The sequence below is a fragment of the Ptychodera flava genome, chromosome 3 (genome assembly GCF_041260155.1).
Source record: "Ptychodera flava strain L36383 chromosome 3, AS_Pfla_20210202, whole genome shotgun sequence".
NCBI lineage: Eukaryota > Metazoa > Hemichordata > Enteropneusta > Ptychoderidae > Ptychodera > Ptychodera flava.
The window spans coordinates 41,316,334-41,340,124 of NC_091930.1; the positions used below are offsets into that span (position 1 = coordinate 41,316,334).

Consider the following 23,791-nt stretch of genomic DNA (forward strand, 5'->3'; position numbering starts at 1 on the left):
GTCGCCCTTCGTAAGCCCACGTACCACCAACAAGACGCACACTTCCGACTTCTTCGGGGATCCGGAAAACAAGTGAAAACGTAATTGGCATGATTATTGAAGTGAGTTACCAATGATGCTCTGCTTTACTGTAGTTGTTTAGAAAAATGTGACACAGAAAGTCATTTTTGAGACTATAAAGGTGGACAATCTCATGGCATTGATGAGATCAACACTAGTAAAAAATTTCTTCTTCGTTTATTCAAGAGAGTGTCTTAGCGTCTTACACATGCTGTCAAAAAAAAGTTACAGCTGTTGGCTAATACAGGGATCACAAGAAGATATGTTACTTCTGAAAAGTGGTGGCGCCATCATGACCATATTATTTTATGGTAAACCTTATGCAACTCACAAACTCAACGCAAACGTGCCACGCTCGTATTTGCCAGTATATGTAGACACACTTACAAAGCGGCACAGTGTTTCAATATATGGTGAACAGCGGCCAGAGCATACGCAGAAAAAAGTTGTACACTGAGTGACCATGAAAGACAATTGAAATTTACCTGGAAGTTTGCAATGAAGACTAACATCCTCATCATGTCCACAATTGTGTTCACCCAACCACGGTGGCCGCATTTTTGCAACACCAGCTCGTGTCCAGTGCAATCTACGTTGTCAAGTGAAATGTTCTTGAATCCTTGTCCGTATCTACCTTGCGGTTGCACTTCACCACCACTGTTGAATATATGGAAATTGATTGAGCAAATGTTTAGTGATTAAAAAAAAACTTATTTGAACTTATGAATTTCTACTTACATGGCAATGTTGTTGGTAATGATATCTCTTAGCCTTTTGCCATCATGATGAAATACACGAAATGTAAAAAGATTGGCTTGCTCTCATCCCTTGTATGCAAATGATGAAAAGTAAAATATGAGCTAAATAATAATCAAACTTAAAAACAAGCATTTTTTTATTTCATGGGCGGGATATAAAGTGAGGAAGGAGTCTTGTACAGGGGGAGGGACATGAATATTTTTTTTAAAAAAGTGAAAGGCCCTTCATTTTTGCTGTGCAAATCGGACAGATATCTCACTAAATACTTTCTCTAAACCCATTTTCTGTTGCAAGCCCCATGACAAAGATCTACTTCAGTGAATGACTACTCAATGCAATAACTGATAAATAGGGTCTAAATAAGTACTGATGTATACGTGATCCGTTATCATTGGCAACCATTTTAGCCAGTGAGCAAATGTTTAGTAATTGAAGAAAAATAGCAATAGTTATGTTATGAGGAGTTATGGCAATGCTAACACAATGGGTTTAAAAACATACAATTTATTCTCATTTGTTAAAAATTCATTTAATTCATGACGTTCTTCACCAAAATAATGAGAAGACCATACAGGTACATGAAGTAATACAGCAATACACAATCTACGTTGATGGCCGACGAAATTATGTCAGAGAAAATTGGTCTCATAATTCAATTTTTAATAGGACTAAAGTACTTCAAAATATAACGAAAAATTCTTGAATCACAGTTGATTTATTTGTACTGTTGATGTTAGTCTGGAGGCCTATCTTTGGAAAGGTTTTGTGAATCTGAAACTGTGAGTCGAAGACTGACCTACTCTATTTTATATTTATAACACTTTCCGTCTTTTTCATATGAGGAAGAAAATGAAAAGTAATCACATTTTTTATTATTCTCATTATGGACACAGCATGTAAACGCTTTGTTTACACTTTGCTGCATGTTTTTATACTTTCGTTTGTTAACACGATAATGTGTTCATGTTTACATTTGATTGTATTAGATGCTGCTTTATAACCTTGGATGATCTCAATATGAGGAGATAAAATATTATCTTTCAATATTGGAAAGCATTGTCGGAAAGCATTGTCGATAGTTCAAAGACCTTTTCGTAGTTCTTCCCATCTTGCGTGGAGAGAATAACATGTCTGTAAACGATCTCGTCTTCCACAAACCCTAATTGCGCATTTTGTCACTACTGCGAAAACATCGCAATCTACACCTAAGTTTACTAACGGTCTTACATTTGACGGGAAAAGACATTGTACCGATTTCTTTGGCGTGTCACATTTTATTGAAATTTAAAAGGTGAATAGTAAAATTAACCTATTTTAGTGTAGAACCCATTAGTTATTACAATGTTATAATCACTGTCACTTTGATTATATTATTGTAGACTATATGAAGAGGCGTAACAGGGTTAGTCGCCGTAGAGGACAGTCTCAGATTGTCTCATAAGCTCAAAAAGGAAAACGTATTCGTTTACGCGGGGGAGGCGCTTTGACCGCCGCCAATTAGTGAACTTCACTTTCGCACTGTTCTTTTTGGGTTACAAGTTCTCTTTACATTTGTGTAAAAATAACAAACAAATTTTGCTGTAACATTTCCAACTCGTTCGCGTCATACTGATGGCGGTTCATTATCAAGTTTGATCGATTACTTGGCGATGTAATGTGTTCAGGGAAAACATATTCTTCAGTAGCTATTGCAAAATGCTATTGTACTCTCAGGCAGACATCAATATTTCGCACTAGGAGGGGGAGGAATTTCATGAACTTATGCGACAATCTGAGACGGTCTCTAACCTTACTTTTATTTTATCCTGTGTTCTTGCGTAACGTCAGTAATGGCTGCCATTTTCGTTCCGTAATGTACGAAGAAATGCTTAATAGGTGCTTGTTAACGAAGCATTTTTTTATCAAGTGTTTTTGAAAAGAAATGCATTTCAAATTTAAATTTAAGCTCATTTTTAAACTACGATACGAAGATTGTACCCATATTGGGTGCTTTGAACAGCTAATTGCAGGACATTTGAATAAGAGTAAACCACTACATTGCCGGTGAATGAATTATCCTGAAAAAAAGACAAAAATTTTGCTTCTAAACTTAATATTTTTGCCTGGAGCATTTACTTAAGAGTGAGCTTCAAATATCTGGCATAGCTGTTGGGGTTTCCACGAGGCCTATGCCATTGGTCTTTCTTGTGTCAATATTACCGCGGAAACCGCTTGATGCAAGTTTATTAATTGATACTGGTTGGAATTATCAAAAGATGAATATTGTATCGTAGAAATGTCTCTAAAATACCTATATCCCAACTGCCTACAATACAACTGCAGCGTCTCTGGCATCAAATTCGTCGTCGCATACTGTGTTCCATTCGCCGCTGAAGTAAACTTCTAACCGTCCTTCGAAGTCTTCCTGACCGTTGGCAAGCCGGATGTCACCCTCGTCTATAAAAGATCATTTCAAAATCATTATGCAATATTTGACATAATGCTGGCAAGGAATATAACAATGTAACGCAAGCTTGATATTACCACGCTTTCTGGAGCTTTAAAAACTACTGAGAGATTACAATTGACTAAGCTTTACCCTCCTTTAAGGAAGTACGCACATCGAAAACGAAAGTCTAAACTTTTGCTCAAACTTTCCTTAACGAAACTTCAATATATTCTATGTCAAAATCAGGGATCGCCGCGCGTGCAAAGTTTGGCCCTAGAGAAACAAATTTAATGACAATTACTAAAACTCGAACTTGAAAACGTTATGCCATTCATATCTTAATTTTATCGGGAACAGAGACAATGACGCCTAAAAGTTTTCTTACCCAAAGAGCGTAAAATGAGCCCCTTTAGTGGCAGGCTAGAAAAGCATTTAAAAAAACCTGAAATAGCCGTCCACGTGGTACATTCTACCTTAATCTGAAATCAATACAACCTAATCATAAACAAATGGCTACATCCTTGGACCTCAGTTAATGTATCAATGTGTATGAAATAATGTAACTCTACCTAAAGTATCACAAACAACGCCACATCTTTACTGTGATCGCAATCGTGGGTACCCCAGCCTCTGTGGCTGCACATAACTAATGAAATTTCTCGACCTTGACACTCAACGTCATCCAACCATATATTGCCAGATCCTTGCCCATACGAACGAGTACTACTGCTGCTCGATAGGCTGCTTTGCCTGAATGAGAAAAAAAATTACCAACAAAAATTTTTTTTCTAATTTATGCAATTAATTTTCTCAACACCAAACACAAACGATCTATTCATCCATCAACAGAAAAGGACACGACAAAATCAAAGCAACGATAAAACCGACGCAAGCAAACAAACAAGCAAGCAAACAGACTGAGACAGTCATACGCAGACACTGCATATATGCATACATCCAGGCTGGCAAACACATAGATACATACATCGATATATACATACATCGATACATACATCGATACTACATCCATGCATACATACATACATACATACATACGTACGTTAATACATACATACATACATACATACATACATAATCATACATACATACATACATACATACATACATACATACATACATACATACATACATACATACATACATACATACATACATACATACATACATACATACATACATACATACTTCGACGTAATTCGCTATAAGACAAATTTAAAGAGATTTTAGCTGAAACAAATAATTCAAAAAAAATCAAACTTAAGTTTAATATTGTTGGCTCAATAAATGTATGCTCATTGTCATAAGGGAATTATAAATTACGATTACACAGACAGGTAGGATTTAAAATATTTTTGATGGTATTAAGAGGATTAGATTATAATCCCCCCTCGCCCTCACCAAGTATTTGTGAAAATGGCCCGGGTTCGTAATAGGACGTTTCACAGAATTAAAATGCACAGTATGCTTTTGTAAAACTCTGGGGCTCGCAGCCGATAAATTTGACAATACACTGTATAATATACCGCTCTGGTAGTCCGTTCATTAATTTAATAAATACCACTACGACCCAATATGGAAGTAAGTCGCATTTTGGACTCGAGGAACTGAACTGACAGACGAGATTGACTTTTATAATATTTTTATTTTTCAATAACCTACCAGAAACCTAACTCTCTACAGACAACTTCTGCATCGACACTAGTGAATCCATCATTACAGACAGTCCCCCAAACACCATCGTGGTAGATTTCCAGTCGTCCACTTTCAGGGGTACTGCCCCCGACGAGGCGAACATTGGCGTCCTGTGTGGCTAAAAAGAGATACGTTTTCAAGATTTTTTCTTCTTCCAGATATTTATCATTTGACCTACAACTTGCAATATATACCAGGTTTGTGGGTATTGTTTTTGCAAAATAAAACGGAATTTATTGCATTAAGACGACATGTTGCACTCCGGGGGAAATATGTTTGCACTCTAACTTTTTTTTTCACGGCTTGGTCACGTCAAAGTCTGTGTACTGTGTTGAAACATCCTCTACGGTGAATAAACATACAACGATGCTGCATACGTAACAATCAAAAGATACAATTTACTCGGTAATACCCGTGTCATTCAATGTTGTCAGTTCGTTGTTTTTTATTTTTGTTTTTGTTTTTGTTTTGTTTTTTTTGCTTCTTTCTGATAGCCAAGCTTTCGAGTACCACATGCAGCTATATTTGTTAAAGTAGTATGTGCCTCCGAATTTAAATATTTAACTTTTTAGTAACCTTTTCTGTAAAATGCCGTTGAACCATTTCCTTTCGAAATCGGGAAGAAAGTCAACGGTCACCATGCTATCTGTGCCAGTGAAAATAATTTCCTGTGTTCACTAAAATGTCAAATTCAAAATTGATGCTATTCCTGTTGTAACTTCATCGGGTTAAATCACACTTTTGATCTTAACAAATTTAGCCGGCGAAAACTTCATTCAATGCATGATCTTCAAAATGACTATGCTCAAGTGATAGACAACAAGGATGTTATAAAAATGTTTGACATTCTGAATATCTGTACCCGAGGCGCATTCTACTCAATAATTTTATCATCACTTACATTGAGAGCAAGACACCCCAGCGTCCTCCTTGTGCTCACAATTGGTATCTCTAGTGGAGACTGCAAAGTGCAACTTGTCAAATCAGGTTCATCGCCGTCGCAAGAAAATCCATCCAGCCATATTTTACCAATTCCTTGGCCAAAGTGAGCCCTATCGAAAGTTGCCTCTACTGATCTGGAAACAATAACGAAGTACATAAAATACGGTTACTCAATATATGACAGATCGTGTCAAGAATCTTTAAAATTCAATAATTATCTATCCACAGTCTGCAAAGTAAACCGTCGGTAGACATCATTTACTGTTCTTGATTTGAAAATCCTTAAAGGGCAAAGTCATCTTTTGTAACTTTTTTCATGAACGTTTGTTTGACATGAAAAGTATATTTATGATCTTTGACTTAGTAAAACATGCTGAAATACTGGTTAATTTGCACATCTTCAATTCTGCCTGTCGCCAGAAGAGATTAAACGTTAAGTTGAACATTTTAAGTCTGTACTAGAAAATCCAGCTCCGTGTACAACTCTGACCATGCATGGCTGAACATACATTGTTACATAAAGTTTGGCCTCATGCAAGCTTTTGTAATGAAATCTTAATTGGAGGCGCTTTTCATATAGATGAGGATACCAGCTCTTCCGTACATTGCGGCAATTTTTATCTTTGTTGGTATAGCAGCAAGGGGGAAATTTTCGCTTCGATTAAGTTTGCATGTAATGTGTGATAGCGAGCTTACGGGCGTGAGCGCTTCGTGAACTCTACAGCCTGTGAAGGAGTCCGCAGACAGAAAAATGTAACAACTTAGTTCGCTATTGAACCAATCTTTTGAGATTGGGGATCTGGCAGAGCGGTTTTGTCTGTGGCTTCTCCGCTAGGTGACTGTGTACCGTACATTGTGAGTTCGAACCCGTTAGAAACCAACGTATTTGTCACTTTTGCAGTCATGTATCGTCACAATTATTGTACCCTGAATGACTTTATGCAAGTATTCCAAATCACAAGAAGGTAAAAAAAGGAGCGACCTTGTTCCTTTAAGTTTGTATGCTATGGTCATGTTTGTCAATACGGAAGCTGAAAGTGGAATGAAGTTGCCACGGAATAGCGTCAGATTCAGACTGTCATGGATGAAACAAGAATCACCTGACGTCTATTCAAGGAGAAACCATAACCTTGGTAGCTGTGGGTCTCAAGACTATTTCATAGCGCTCAATCAAACAAAATTCCGACTGAATGTTTTCTGGCTTAATCCTATACGAACAAATATCACATGAGTATTGATCAAAATGTCCCATTTTAGTGCACATACTTACGTAAACCCGAGCTGTCGACAGACGACCAATGCAGCATCCTCATTAAAGTTGTCATCGCATACAGTACCCCACTCATCTTGGTGATAAATTTCAACACGCCCTTCATGTGAAGACGCACCATCGGCTAAGCGAATGGGTATCTCTGTTAGGAAGAGTAACATGATCACGAAATGTTAAAGTTGCAATATGGATCAGAATTGACCTTCATATTTCGGTGATTTAACTTCATAGAAAAATCCGTTACAAGTGCATTTGCAGATTCGATCATTAACAGGAACACGGGGATGACTCTAATATGAGTAATTGATTTAATTACGGGGTAAATTGCTGTTTGTGGTACGTACTGTTTGCGAGAGTAAAGCACAGAATTTGAAACGTCATTTCTACTGTTTGAATATGTACGCATGCGTATTTGGTCATGGAACGCTTGAGAAATCGCAACATCGTGTCGACATGCCGAGCCTTCACACGGGCAAGCAGTCAGGAAGGTCTCTGCTCGCACCCCGGGTCTCTGCTGACTGATTCAGCCTAGTAAAATTGGATGAAATCACCCAAAACATGTCGGAAAAATAAACATCGTTTGGTCACATTGAAAGATTGCACAAGAAAAATAGTGACAAGTGACTACTGCACCACGTCAAGGAGGCAGACTGTGTCCTACAGTTTCTCGCGAAAACACTAAGGGTGGACCATCATTGATATCCTGGGGGGGGGGGGGGCTTGGAAGATTGGTGGAGAGCCATTATTTTTTCCCGACTGCTTGACCATGAATTATTTTTTCTACAGGGTATATGCTGGCAACTTTTTTTCACATTCCTTCTTCGAGATATATTTTTTTTACCAAATTTCGGTGCAATGTTTGTTTGCTTGGTTTTTCACACCCAGTAACAAGATGCTGTTCTATCGCACACAGACTATATTCAAGAAACTAAATCAAGATATGTAAATACATGTACATTTTTGATTCACTTTACAAAAATATCAGTTTATAGTCTTATTTATACCATGGTAACAAACTGAAAATACAAATCAAACAACCTGATTACTGAGTTCTACATTAAGCATTAACAAACTTACAGTGAAACTTTTCTGAGAACATCACTGGTGTCATCAGAAGAGATGATGGTATCCTACATATATTTGTAAAATCATGTAATTTATGGCATTGTGCTTGAAAAAAATATGTCATTGTCTGACAAGTGTCCTGGTTTGAGTGATATTAGCAAGTTGAACAGTCCACTTGACTGACTGAGTCCACTTGACCCAGAAAAGAAGACTGGTGCAAGATGCAGCGTGAAATGTAAATCCACACATGAAAGCCAAGGAACGTCGCCAGAAAGATGAAAGCCAGGAAAAAAATACAATATCTATTCCAGAAGGTTAGACGAAGAATGGTGCTACATGTACTGTCACTAAGAGTGATGATCTCTCTGAAGAAGAGATGATTGCAAAAGAAATATTGAATGACATTGTTGACACTATAGTTGAAAAGAGACAATGATTGTGTGACTTCATACAAAATACTGATGATTGAACTTTTCCATATGACATATTGCTCCCTGGCTGACCAGATGTCTGCTGAACTCAATCAGTATGAGAACTTGTATGTGCTATTACCAATTCAAACCAAAAGAGCACAGTGTCCTTGAGACTTTATTAAAGTTTTGGTGTTTTGCTTTATTTTTGACAAATTTTATTGGTTTTGTTCCAGATGAGTTCTTGTTTCAGTTGCTGAAAGCTAAAGTGATAGTAGCTGTAACTTTTGACAATTTTCAGTGCTTTGTTTGTGTATTTATTTACTCGTTTAATAAATTCTAAGTTATTGCTCCTCAAGCTTGAAATGGTTTATGCTTTATAAAACTCCAGAGTTACTGCTTGATTTTTATTGATGCTGCAGTGTGCATCGAACATTTGCCAGATTTTATTTCCTATTCGCAATGGTCCATAATTGTTTTTCCATCAGCCACTTAAAGCCAGATTTTTTTCGAGCAACTCCACCTGGCATCTTTTTTCCCAAATCTTCCAAGGCCCCCAGGATATCAAATGGTCCACCCCTAACTTTGCCACTGTATATTGTGTTTTCCCCATCGAGCCACCACTGGCCGAATGCTAGAGGAGAGTGCGAAAGATCGAGATAATTTTTCTAGATGCACTGCCAACAGCTGGAAGCGGCTGCCGGGAATGTGAGTCGATATAGGGCCCAGCGAGGTTTTAAGCTCACGTGTTCACACACGTGGGCTAATGTCATAGCGATGTCTATCTGCCTGTCCGTGTGTGTATGTGTGTGAGTGTGTGTGTGTGTGTGTGTCTGTCCGTCTGTTTACACGATAACTCAGAAACGCCTGAACAGATTCAAGTAGATTTTGTACATAGGTACCATATGCTACTTGCAAGAACTGATAGGATTTTGGTACGTGTGCCTTGCATATTAATGAAGTTATGCAATATCATTTTTTCAAAATTTCATGAAACTTTTCACAGATGACAATCTCAGAACATCATGACGATACTGTGAGTGCCATGTAAATTATCTTCTCATTTGCATATCTAATGAACTCTTATTATTAGTGACATAACTATGAAATTCTTGCACCAAACTTGACGATACGTGCAAAAATATTGATCTTATACATGTCCTACTACCAGTTCGGGCAATTTCCAAATGTAGTAATTTTCCTCACGTGACGAATTTTTACCAGATATAGTAATATTTTTCAAAGTGAGGCTTTGACCTCCGCTATTGACCCTGCTGTTGCTATGACTCGAACGACGCTACGAAGATGGCGGTTTATCCAACTAGACTGTGTCGACGCTATACATCATGTATATACAAAGACGACTGAGCAGAAAGAGGTGAGAGCCGTTTTGTTCTTCCTTCCAAAGCTGACATGACAACTGGTAGTTGTAGATTTAAGAACACTTTCGAATAAAATCGTCAAGCACAGCATACAGAAATCTTCTAGCTACAGTGCCGTAGCTTGATATTTGTTTTGTCTGCATCTGCGGGTCACATACGGCACTCGTAGTAGTAGTACATTAGACGGCAAAACAAAACAACATCAAGGTCTTTTTTTATATGCGAGAGTGCACAGTTAACAGCACGGAATTCCATTTGTCCTCCAAATGTGAGTTTTGTTGTTGTTTTTTTTGTCACTACATGGCCAATGAGTAGCCCTGCGTACAGGTCTGTGTGTTCCCGGCGTTATATATATGTGGTGGAGGCCGTATAACGCCGGGAACACACAGACCTGTACGCAGGGCTAGGCCAATGACAGGCATTGACGTCGTCGCATTATACATAACATAAAGTGTGGTGACGACTAGAGTTACTCGAAGTGCAGTTGAGATAGTCTGTCTGTTTTTATAGCTCTATGGTCTGTTGGAAGGCGGCCGATCAAGACTGTCTTCGTCACGGTCAGCCCATCCAACAGACTATAGTATGACACAGAACTCCCCAAAAATGCAAGTAGGTAAGGTGTATTCAGAGCAAGTGGTATAAGCAAGCTAAATATTAGAGAGCTTCAACAGTATAATAAGCTGACTATTGCTGTCCAACCACAGGGTACTAGGAAGTTATTATTAATAATAATAAAGAAATATGAAAAATCATATAATAACAACAACAACAACAACAACAACAACAACAATAATAATAATAATAATAATTATTATTATTATTATTATTATTATTATTATTATTATTAGTGTTGTCATCATCATCATCATTATTACTATCAAATCATCATCATTGTCATCATCATGCAGTACCACCATTGGCAATGTTGAATTCCTACCAAAGTTTGCCAGTCTCTATATGAATTTCTCTTCCCTTTACTGAAACATTGATGATGATGATGATGATGATGATGATGATGATGATGATGATAATGATGATGATGATAACAATAATAATAATAATAATAATAATAATAATAATAATAATTAGAGGAAGTAGAAGAAGAAGAATTTTCATATTTCTTTATTATCAATAATAAGTTCTGAGTACCGGCCCTGTGCTCAGACAAACTCACAACATGCCTATTTGATTATGTTCATCACAGTTAGCAGTTGGAAGCAGTTGGTAAAGCTACAGAAGCTAACAACATCACAACGGTTAACCCTAGAACAAGAATATGTGGAGAGACCCAATAAATGTTTTTCTTTTAGATAAATGTCTCAGCAGGATACAAAGTCACTGAAATAGGTAAGTTTATGGGAAATTCCACAGCAATACAACCTAAAGTTGAGAGAGAGAGAGAGAGAGAGAGAGAGAGAGAGAGAGAGAGGGGAAGAGAGAGAGAGAGAGAGAGAGAGAGAGAGAGGGGGGACAGACAGACAGACAGACAGAGACAGACAGACAGAGACAGATGGAGAGAGAGAGAGAGAGACAGATAGACAAAGACAGACTGAGAGATATAGAGACAGACATACATGCACATAGACATAGATAGACACACACAGAGACAGACAGACAGATACTGATTGAGGGAGTGAGAATTTTTGATACATCTAACATATTCTCTTTTTCTGCCACAGCTCTCTATTACATCACAATGGATCATACTTATTCAACATTTTCTCCAGTCTTCAATCCCTGTGAGCCAGACACACCTCAGAAGCAGCCAAGGAGGTTAATGACCTACAAATTGCCAGCTACTGATAGTGATGTTCATAATTGTCTTTCTTCTGTTGTGAATTCCATTGCGAACAATGAACTGTCAGCTGATGAGATGCAATACCTGGCCTTTGCTCTTGGTAAGGCACAAGCTCAAAGTGTTGCTCAGGACTTTTTATGTTTTGATCAGTGTTACACCAAGCTGGATGAACTTATTACCATACAACCTTGTTTGTGGTATATAAATAGAAATCCTATTGTAACAGGTTTTATTGATGGGTTGTCAGGTGATGGTGACATCTTTTTAAATGAATATCAAATCACAAATTGTAAGAAAATGTATGCTAAGGTTAAGGCAGTAGAAGCCTTGTATCATGTGAATTCAATGAATTCAGTATCACCTTTTGCTTTCTCAGAGTCTGTTGTGGGCTATTCAGTATCAAACAGTAGAGCAGTTGTTAACCTTTACAATCATGCACAGCCAGCCTGTTCTTACACCAGGATGAAAACTTGGCTGCAAGAACAGGCAACAGCTGATCCTGTTTTCCCACAGGGAGATGTACATGTGGCTATAGACAATGACCAGATAGTAGGCAAAACATACAGGGTCAAAGAAAACAGCAAAGTCAATGTTAGTGTATTGACAAGTGTGTGTTATGCTCAGTTGGATCCTGAAGGTAAACTTCAGGAGGATCCACACTGAAACCATATAACTGGTTTAAATATGAAGGATTTTCTGAAAAGGTGCAGCAAATCAGAAATAATACCAATGTTTGGTTGGCAACACTGTCAGACATCCATTATCAGCAACTTTACATCCACATAGAGTCACGTTTAAAGAAAGTTGTAAATGAGCAAATTGTTTGTGATACACAAATAACAGACAGCATTGATAAGGCTGTTACTCTAGCTAACAAGTGTAAAACACAAAGGCAGTGTCAAAAGTGTCACACATGGATGGCAAAGTCCAAAAGAATTTGTGTAAATCCTGAGTGTAAGGTAAATTTTAAACTATCTGAAGAAAAGGGAAAAAATATTTCCACATTTTCACTAAAATCACAAAGAGAAAGTAAACCAACAGAATATAAAGTAAGTTTTAAGCAATTGAATGCAGTCACAAGTTCATACCAACTTATGAAAACCTGTCAGATAATACATGTGACAAGAGATATGCAAATGTCAGTAGTAAGCACCCCAGTCAACCACCTGTTGCTGGGGTATTGGACCCAGTGTTTGTGAACCCAAACTCGTATGAAAGTGTCAAGCAAGTGTTGCATCACGTTGGTAAAATATCTGGAATCAAACGCTATGATAGTGGTACTAAAGAGTGGATTAGCATTTATATGGATGGCTTGCCATACATGTTAGCCCACAAACTCATACGTGAATCTTACATTTGCCCTGTTTGCAATTTGTCTGTCCTTGGCAGCAATGAATTTGAGGATCACTGTGAGGAAGTACATAGTAACAGAAATCTAATTGGCAGTTTAGAATTTGACTGGGTTAATCTTAGAATAGGACCAGGGCACATGGAAATGAACATGATCAAGTCATACTTTGAACTAAATTGGGAAACTTTCCTGTCATGTTTGTCAAATTTAATGGGATTCTGTTCAGAAAAAGCCCAAAAATATGCTAAGAGGTGCTCAGACAACCATAAAGCCTGGGAATTACTGGAAATATTCTACCTTGGGTCAACTGATGAGCTTCTCATACCATATGTAAGAAGTGATTTGCTAAAAAAACAGTCACCAAGTGTTGAAGGGTTTATGAAGTTTCTGAAAACTGTGACTGATCCCAACTATATATATCTTGCTGAGCAAATTTTACATACTGCCAAGCCATCATAAATTACAGGGCAGGCGTTCGAAGGAACAACAGTGATGTAATGATGGCGGGAAGAATCAAATTTTCACCAATTTTTCATGCAAGAAATCACCCAAAGTACATGTATATAGATATTGCTGATACCATAGATAGAGTCATCTATCCCCAGAAACTCAGAGATTTCATTAGCCAAAATGAATCTGTTTCTGTCAGTGGTGATCACAGCAGAGGTGAAGGTATGGATTTCATCCTAGAGAGCTTTAACAAAAGTAGTAAAACTTGGGTGACTGGCGTTCCTGACAGCAAGGAATGGGTTATCATATTTAGAAATCTAAGTAAACTTAATAGTCTGCGCAAAGTTACATTTAAAAATATGGGCATGCAGGATTCTAAATTTGCCACTACAGGTACAAAGCCCCAAAAGGAGAATGAAATTCTTGCTTGGAGAAAGCATTTGAGAAGTGAAAATTACACAACCACTCCAGATGAAAATAAACCTCATGTCAGTGTAACTGGTAAGATGTTAGACAGGGATTTGGTGAATTTCAGTCAAAATGCCCTTAATATGAGAAAGCGGCACATAGATGTTAATTTTTTGGGAAAATCATCAGATGAACAAAACTATCCAGTGTTTGTCACACCTGAGGAAAGAGAGTATTATACTGACATAGCAAATCAAACTAAAGCTGTAATTGAGAGGTTGATTGACACAAAAATTTCTTGTATTTTAGACGCATCTGTGAAAGACATGTACAAACATAAGTGGGAAACAGAGGTCAAAGGTCAACGGAAAAGTGTCTATGTGTGATGAAATTGGCACCATAATTGAACAGCAGCAGTGTATAGATGATGCATGTTCTTATGGAGACATTGATGGTGTGTAGAAAGCATAAGTTCCATGTATAATTAAAGGTATACAGTTAGCAGTAATCTATATATGCCCATACATGTGTATTTGTATATCATGTACTTGTTAAACCGTTATGCCAAATCAACTTCCATATTCATAAGTCATACAGAGCATATTTGGGATGATATTAATGATACTGAATAAATATTAGAATGGAATAAATAGTAGATTAATGTGACATGTGACACACCCAGTTGATTTTCTATTGTGTAGGTTTCTTTTGTTACATTATTGGATACTTTCTCAAACTTCCAAGTATTTAGTGTAATTGCCATGGAAGACACAATGATGTTTTCTAACTTTTACCATTGTGGAAAAGAGAGTCTGTACAGACAATATTGTAATCTCAATAAATAGTATTTAATTGAATATCAAAAGTGTGAATACTGTATGAATACATACACCACTCTAAGTACAATCATTACAATAAATATTGTTGCATAAAACCCTGAACAGCAACAGAGTGCTGGTTTCCAACTATTTATTAAGAAATACAAGAATATAAAACTGCTGCTCTCTTATTACCATATGTATATATCTATTATATATATATAGTTTGAGTTTACAAAAGAAAAATAACAATAATTCCACTGTTGAATAAGAACAAAACATATTTCATATGTACCAAAAATTAGCTGATGGAAGTAATCAATGCAAATACCTATGTACAGGGAATGAGTTGAGCTTTAAAAACCAATGGTTTATGTACAGGGAATGAGTTGGGCTTTAAAAACCATGGTTTAGCATATCTCACTGAGCTGAACAACATTACAACAGCAATCAATAAACTCATGTCAAAACTGAGCTTTTGTCCCTTTAGATATGTCCAGTGCAAGTAAAAATGAGTGTGGATCATACATAGCCCTATTTCTGCTTGCAGTCATGACAAACAAAACTGATTTTTCTTGCACTGACTTACCATTTAGTGACCATTACACATTTAGTATGGTACCATCTTAAGCAGTTTTGGCATCTTATCCATGATACATCACCCTTTTTATGCCCCCTGGGATTTGACCTCTTACATTTATGGCAGATATCATCATTATCACTGGCTGACATGTCATCGTTTGTATGACTTGATGACAGAGTCTCATGACTAGTGTCAATAGAAGTAATCGTGAGAGTAGGTTGTGTATCTTGGTTGTCATCATTCTCATCACGGTTCGCCCCAGTAGTGGTTAGAACTTGCAAACAGGCACTTTCGTCAGGGATAGTAGAGACTGTTTCATCTGGTAGATTAGCCTTTTCACCATCACTTTCAGGATGCCACTGATCACATTTTCCCAAGCAGAATCTAACTGAAGGGGAATAGAAGCTGGCATGAATGACATCATGAAAAGTGGAACCTTGTTTGGAGAGGGTTTAACCACCTCTATCTTATCAGCTTGCTCTCCAACTGCTCTGTCGGCTCTGCAACATTTCAATCCTTCCGTTTCAAATTCTGTGACCAGGTCATCGGTTCCATAGTATTCTCGTTTTTTTCCATAATGTATTTTCAGAAAAACTGAAGCCCCGGTCATTCTTGCAAGCTCATGTGCACTCTTAAATAAAGTTTTCTTTCTTTTTGATGCACATGCCCCTCGTGCAGCTTTGTCTTCTATATAGCTCAGCTCACACACTCGACGTCTTGTAGTTTGCCTGCGACCACTCAGGATTGAGCTGTTAAACACAACAAAATGGCATACTTGTTAATTGAAACTGTTAATTATAAAATTTGACCGATTCAGTGAACGATCGCAGAATTTGCAAACGACAAATAATCTCCATAGCATTTCATTGCACACATATTGTCTTTGCAACCCGTAGCTGGAGGCATCGTAGTTGGAGGTTTTGTCAGTCGACGCGATGTTTATATTGCCGTCAATCCAATCCAAGGCAAAACCCGGGTTAGAACGTACAATGAACGTGTACGTCCTAGCCCTGAGTACAGGTCTGTGTGTTCCCGGCGTTACTCATACGGCCTCCACCACCGAGGCCGTATATAACGCCGGGAACACACAGACCTGTACTCAAGGCTAGTGTATGTCCATGGCACGGTAATCCAGCAATATACACTCAGTGTGACATTTTTCGGACATGGTACTGAATTCGCCTAAAGTCGTTTCATAAATGACCAGCAATACGAAATCTTATTACCATACCTTTCGAAACTTTATTGTGGTTATCCTCAAACTCAGTTGTCACGACGGGAATGGTATTTCGGGGTCAAAGAGGCCAAAGTTTTGACCCCATGTCGATGGCGTAGTAATCGGACTGCAATCCCAGAAATCGGACGTCGTGTTTGGAATGTGATTAGGAGCTAAGTATTGATAATTTGAAACTTCAAACCACAATTATTAATTTCGATGTGTTTAGAAAACTGTATATAAGAATATTTCATGATAATTAGTTATGTTTAATCCATGGACGACTCAACTATATTTCGACGTGTATAGCGCTTAGATATCGGACACGGGCTGTCTCTCTGTGTGTTGCTTTCGGCACCTTGTATCGTACGGTGTGGCTAACTTCGCTAAGTTTGTTCAGCGAGTATTACTTATAATTGTTTCCATTGGATATTTTGTTTGTATTAGAATCGCACAGGCATTATTTAATAAAAATAGCGAGTATATTTCATTGTATGGAATTATTTACCTGTCAAGTTTTTACGCGGTAAGTCACTTACTACGTTCACACGATTATGCTAAATATTTTCTGTCCGAAAACTTGTACACTTCTTACGTTCATTAAATGTACTTTTTTCTAGAAACAACTGCGCAGTTTTCGTTAAAACTACATGCAATCGTAGCGAACAATGGAAAGAATATTTTCAAAATCATTATTCTCCCCAACATTCGAAATTCAATGCTAAATCAGGACTTTAGTCAAAATTTCAGTTACTTTGACCTGACGGCAGTTTGTTGACAGTATCACTGACGCGGTGTCAGACGACAATTTGTGACCGCCGCTCGTAGTGAACTCAATAGCTTCTACAAAAAAAACTATCGAAAACGGGACAACAGTGTCACCTGACTTAATATGAGGTCACATGACCTGTAAAACGCTATCGATACGGAGCGAAGTGAGTGTAACTAACAGCATGTCACTAAATGTCCGAAAACTGAGGTCGTCCGAAAACTGTCACACTGAGTGTTACTCGTAGAACTATAGAACATTTTGCGTACTTCCGCAGGTTATTTTTGAAATAATGTACACACATCACAACCGCATGCTGTCTAATCGTTTGTTTATATGTACTGCCTCTACTCTTCTACAGTCTCTGTGACACGGGCGATGCTCCCGAAACGGAATTGAAATGTAACAGTGGTAAATAAGAGAGCACAGCAAGATTGTTTATTCTCCCGTCCCCAGTGCGCTGGGAGTGTGAGAACACAGTGTGAGAACAATTTGTTCTCACACTCTGTATTGTTGCGCGACCGAACACCTCGTATGTGAAACGTATGTTGATTGGTCAATTCTGCTCAGCGCCCAGTTCTCTGTACGAATTATTTGACGAATAGAACATCTCGTAATGTACAACTGGCACTATAGGGGACAGACGACTGAACCGCAGAGTGAACAGGTTGTTCTAGATTTGAGTACGGTCAGCGCGGCGTCGGCAACAAATAGGCCTACATGGAGGATGACCGCTTTTATGTTGTAACGGGAGAATTCAGGCCATTACAAACCTATCGGCTATTTACGCTCGTCGACATATTTTCTGGAGAAGAACTGACTTGACAGCGATACAGTTAGCGAGAGACTTCGATGAGCGAGCCATTTGCACACGAGGCTGTAGCAGACGACAGCTTTCACGCAATGTCATCAACAGATGGCCACCAGAGCTGTTTCGCAACATTTTCCTCAGATGACCTGGAGAATTTTGTGGCTGACCAACAAAACAAAATTGCCATATCGGTAATATACATGTTAACGTGTTTGATATGCTCATCAATGAACGGAACTTCATTTTTCTTTGCGGAATGATACAAATGAAACAAGTGCAATCGGGTGCTGGTTTTTGATAGTATAAACCTACCACAATAAAATGCAATTTTCTAAAGATATTGAAGGGACGTGAGAAAAATAATCCCACACCCCAATGGGTTGGGATAGAATGTCTCACACTCGTTGGGGAATTCTGTCTCATACTCGCCTTCGGCTCGTGTGAGACAAAATTCCCCAACTCGTGTGAGACATTCCATCCCAACCCGTTGGGGTGTGGGATTCTATTTCTCTTCCATTTAAGTTTATATAATGTAGTCTTTAAAATGTCGTTTAACGCTAATTTTTCATGAAAACAGTATCGAATTCCACTAACCTTGTCGACACAGTTGGATTTACCGCCATCTTGTAGCGTCGTTCGAGTCATAGCAACAACAGGGTCAACAGCGGAGGTCAAAGCCTCACTTTGAAAAATATTACTATATCTGGTAAAAATTCGTCACGTGAGGAAATTACTACATTTGGAAATTGCCCGAACTGAACATTTGTCTAATTATACTTAGAAGCATAAGGCAGTATAGCTCATTTGCATATTTTATTAAGTTTTGTAATTAATCATATAATTCCGAAATAACTGCACCAAATGTGATAAAATCTGTTGCAGATACTGATCCGACAGATATCTAATTGTGGTCTGAAGCATTTTAGTTGTGGAGATTAATTAAGGGTTCATTTGCATATTTAATGAACTTTGTAATTAGTGATATTACTCCAAAAGTACAGCATTATATTTGATGAAACGTGCTACAGATGTTGATCTGATAGATATCTAATTGTACTGAGAAGCATTGGGCAGTGTCAAGTTAATAAATAGCTAATTTGCGTATTTTATGAAGTTTTGTAATTAGTCATATAACTCCGAAATAACTACCAAATGTGATGAAAGCTGCTGCATATACTGATCCGACAGATATCTGCCTGTGTTGTAAAGCATTTGGTAGTGCGAAGTTAATTAAAGGTTCATTTGCATATTTAATAAACTTTGTAATTAGGTATATAACCAACTTTGGTGAAGCCTGCTACAGATATTGATCTGATAAATATTTATTGTGCTTTGGAACATTGAATAGTGTCAAGTTAATTAAGGCTCATTTGCATATTTAATGAACTTTGTAATTAGTGATATTACTCTAAAATTACAGCATTAAATTTAATGAAACGTGCTACAAATGTTGATCTGATGGACATCTAATTGTCCCATGAAGCATTGAGCAGTGTCAAGTTAATAAACAGCTCATTTGCATATTAAATAAAATTTTGTAATTAGTGATTAAACTCTGAGAGTACTGTGCGAAGTTGATAAAACCTGCTACATATAGTGATATAACAGTTATCTGATTGTTCTGTGAAGCGTACTACTATTAATGAACCTGTTGTAAAACACGTGAGCACATTCAGTTCACATCTGGTTCATTGGTACTGGCAAGAAGTTGAATCATAGACCCTCGAGAAAACGAAGGCCTGTTGAATCTGCCAGTGCAGTCAGCCAGCAAGGTTTTTTGCTAGCCCAGCCATTTCACCTCTTCGCAGTGTAGTCTCAATTATATCCTGAGCAAGCATTTTGGGCGCGCGCGTTAAATGCGATTTTGATGACTACTCAATCAAACGTTTTCAGTCCATTTCTGATCGGAGGTAAAAGACGAACTAAAATAAGACTGACATCATGGCCGATTTTATCTAATCCTTTTGATTTTTGAAACAGGCAATTTCAAGTATAAGTGGACACAGTTCCATTATGTCCTGCAACGACAACAAGAAATTTCATTTCTGTGATACTTCTATCGTATTGTGGCAAAAATGAACAGAAAAGAAAGCCCTGACGATTGCGATAAGTATTTCTCTTAATATCGTCCAATTAAAAATTGTTTAACATTCAAGTAAACATTTTACTCGACAAATAATTACTGAAAATGGGCCGAAAATCGTTTATATAACTTTCGTAAATGTATGTGCGGTACCTGCAACTAACACCTGCTCTCTACAGTTTCCGTCATGACATGGTATTTTCAGATCGATGCAAAAAATTGCGAACATATGCGTTCTGCTGTAGCAAACTCGGCAAAGGTTGCGAAACTTGCCTCGTTAGAACACCTCAGATCATCGTGTTCCTAACCGTCAGATATTGCAACATACTTTCTACATAAAGGGTGTCCTAGCTGTGCCAACGGCTCTTGCGCTTTAAAATATTATTTCTGGATATTTGGTGACAAACAGGTGACAGAACAACACACTTGACATATTCTCGTCTAAACTTTATGGTTCACCACTATTTTCCTCTGCATAAACTTTCATTGTTTAGAGTAATAGTTTAACTGGAATAGAATGTGGTAATAGATCATAGCATGTGTAATGAAAAAAACACAGATTTACCGTTTTCGCATTCGATGTGTACATCTTCTGAGTGGATACAATTGTGTTCTCCCCATCCTTTGTGTGCACATTGTGTCAGTTTGGTTTCGTTACCCGTACATCGTAAATCATCTAGCCAGATGCTACCATTGCCGTAGTGATATAAGTACCGAAAGCGTCCACTCCTGAACGGTATATATATATATATATTATATAATATATATATATATATATATATATATATATATATATATATATATATATATATATATATTATATATATATATATATATATATATCAAAGTAAAAGTGTATATACGTATGTATATATAACACAATACATTAAGGTAGCTAAATACCTTTTAGCCACTTTCAGATTTTTATTTTTTCTCAATTGAACACGTCCCAAACCCCATAAAGTATACATTTTCTGAAAGCCCTGATACAGAGCTACCAGCCAACTACAGTATACGGTCATTATTTGCATAAGAGTCACGTGACAAGCGTTTTGCTGAACCTTCCAAAAACCGGTTTTCCCGGCCTTATGCAAACACGCTGCAAAATTTCCGGTTGGAATTTCTTCATTGACAAGCCTTGACAATATCCTTCAAAACCATGTCTGCAATTTTTTCCCGGAGGCTCCATTCAAATTATATGGCGTGATAATTAAAATTCCTTGAAAATCACCTTCATATAACACCTTTAAGAGCGCATTAAAAAAAAACAAAGGCATATAAAGAAAATCCCAGACACGGTTTGAAGGATATTGTCAAGAATTGTCAATGAAGAAATTCCAACCGGAAATCTTGCAGCGTGTTTGCATAAGGCGGGAAAAAACCGGTTTTTGGAAGGTTCAGCAAAACGCTTGTCACGTGACTCTTATGCAAATAATGACCGTGTACTGTGCACGGTCGGATAGCTCTATATCAGGGCTTTCAGAAAATGTATACTTTTATGGGGTTTGGGACGTGTTCAATTGAGAAAAAAATAAAAATCTGAAAGTGTCTAAAAGGTATGTAGCTACCTTATGTGGTTTATATATATATACATATATAGATATATATATCAAAGTAAACAGATGTGTATATATGAATGTATATATAACACAATACATTAATTGGTTTATGTAAGTATACGTATACGAATATACATTAGTACGTATAGAGTATAAAAAGTATTCTCTTCAGAATGTATAGAATAGCTTTAGTGGTTATTAGTTAAGCAAATGACAAGGAAAAAATAAAACTCACTTAAAATCAGAGAAATAAAATGAATCACGAGCAAGTATGAAAAGAGACAGCAAACCCGTATCCTAGTTGTCGGCACACTACTGTTATTGCCTTCATATCGAAATTGTCGTCGCATACTGTGCCCCATTGGCCCTGGTGATAAACCTCTAAGAGATTTTCTCTCAGCCTCACATCACCTTCGTCTTGATTTTGAGTGAGAAAAAAGTGATTCCAGTTTAATTTTGCTACTACAGCGAATATTCACTGGTCATCGGAATTGGAAACGAATATCTGCGAGGCAGTAACTATACGAACATTCTAATTATAAGGAAAGGTAACTCTTTGCTAGCATAGTCACTCATGTCTTTCACTACATCACTAGGAAGAAAAAACCTAGGCATAAATCGATGTTAAAATTATGCTCCGTTTTCGAACGACTGCAGTTCTAGTTCTGTAGTTTACATTAAATATTTTAGACTCAATGCTAACTACACTTTTTTTTCACTTCAAAAGGTAGCAGAGTTCATCCTCCTATCAGGTGGCATTTTAAACTATTGCTTTTCACTAAAACAAGCAAAGGTCCCTGACTCACTTGGTGTCGATCTGCAGGAGACGCTGACATCCTGATAGTGATCACAGTTATTTTTTCTGTTTTCTGAAAACTCACATTCAAAAATGGACATTTCATTTCCGGTGCAACGAATATTTGTCAAGCCAGACCGGTCCACTTCCTTCTCCGAATTTGGTATTATAATATACAATACCACCACTGAGTGAAGTATGAGAGAGAGAGAGAGAGAGGGAGAGAGAGAGAGAGAGAGAGAGGGGACAGAGAGACAGAGAAAGGACAGATAGTAACATAATGGTAGTTATAGGGACTTGTTTTTTCATGCTCTCCTTACTCTTACGACAGGAGTGGCCTTGATTAGCTGGGAACTGATCATTACAACTTTTTGGAAACGCAGTTTCGTCGACAAAGTTCTCTTTTGCAAGCTAAAGTTTTGAAGTTTTTGCTTGCCGTTGTGTTTACTTCTATTATCCAAGTAAACCAGTCTTTTAATTAGAAATGTAAGTTTGCAGTCACGAAAGGTTTGCTGAGTTCAAAAGTCCATCGATGTGAATATACCAGTATGGCCAAATATTGTTATTGATGATATTTTGAAATTTATCATCTAAAACCTATCTCACTGTAGACAATGGTATCCATAAAAGTGAATGTAAAAGGTGAAGAAGTTTACATCTGTAAGAAAGAATACGGTACTAGCTGCAAGATAGAGGGCAAAGTTAGTGTGATCGGAGTTTATGTGTATTTTTGCCAAAACATTTAACCAGTTCTATCTTAATGACAATTATGAGACAGTAAAGCACATTCCAAGAATTCTAAGCAGAAGTGTAAATTTTATCTGTTTTCCGAAAAAAGCCTCGATTTGCGGATACAAAATTAATCCATTGAAATGTAGGAATACAAAGTCGGGCGGAGGAAAGTCTCAGAGAGACAGATACCTTATGACTTTTGGATGTGAACGGTATCATAAAGCTTGAGCGCATAACTATAATTCACATAATATGGAAGAGAGTAGAAAACAGCAAGCTTAGCTTTTAAAAGATAAAATTTATCATTTTAATAGGCCATATTGAGAGTAATATATTTTAAGCTGTCCATAATGCAAACCTGCATGAAGTACTCGAGAATCGATACTGT

General features: G+C 37.4%; 1 long non-coding RNA gene across 1 annotated transcript; it reads left to right on the forward strand.

The window, feature by feature from the left end:
• Positions 1-9,897: 9,897 nt before the first annotated feature.
• On the forward strand, positions 9,898-12,475 carry LOC139130036 (uncharacterized). The gene is made up of 3 exons (XR_011551754.1): positions 9,898-10,025; positions 11,234-11,376; positions 11,709-12,475. It is a non-coding gene; the product is annotated as an uncharacterized lncRNA (long non-coding RNA).
• Positions 12,476-23,791: the final 11,316 nt, after the last annotated feature.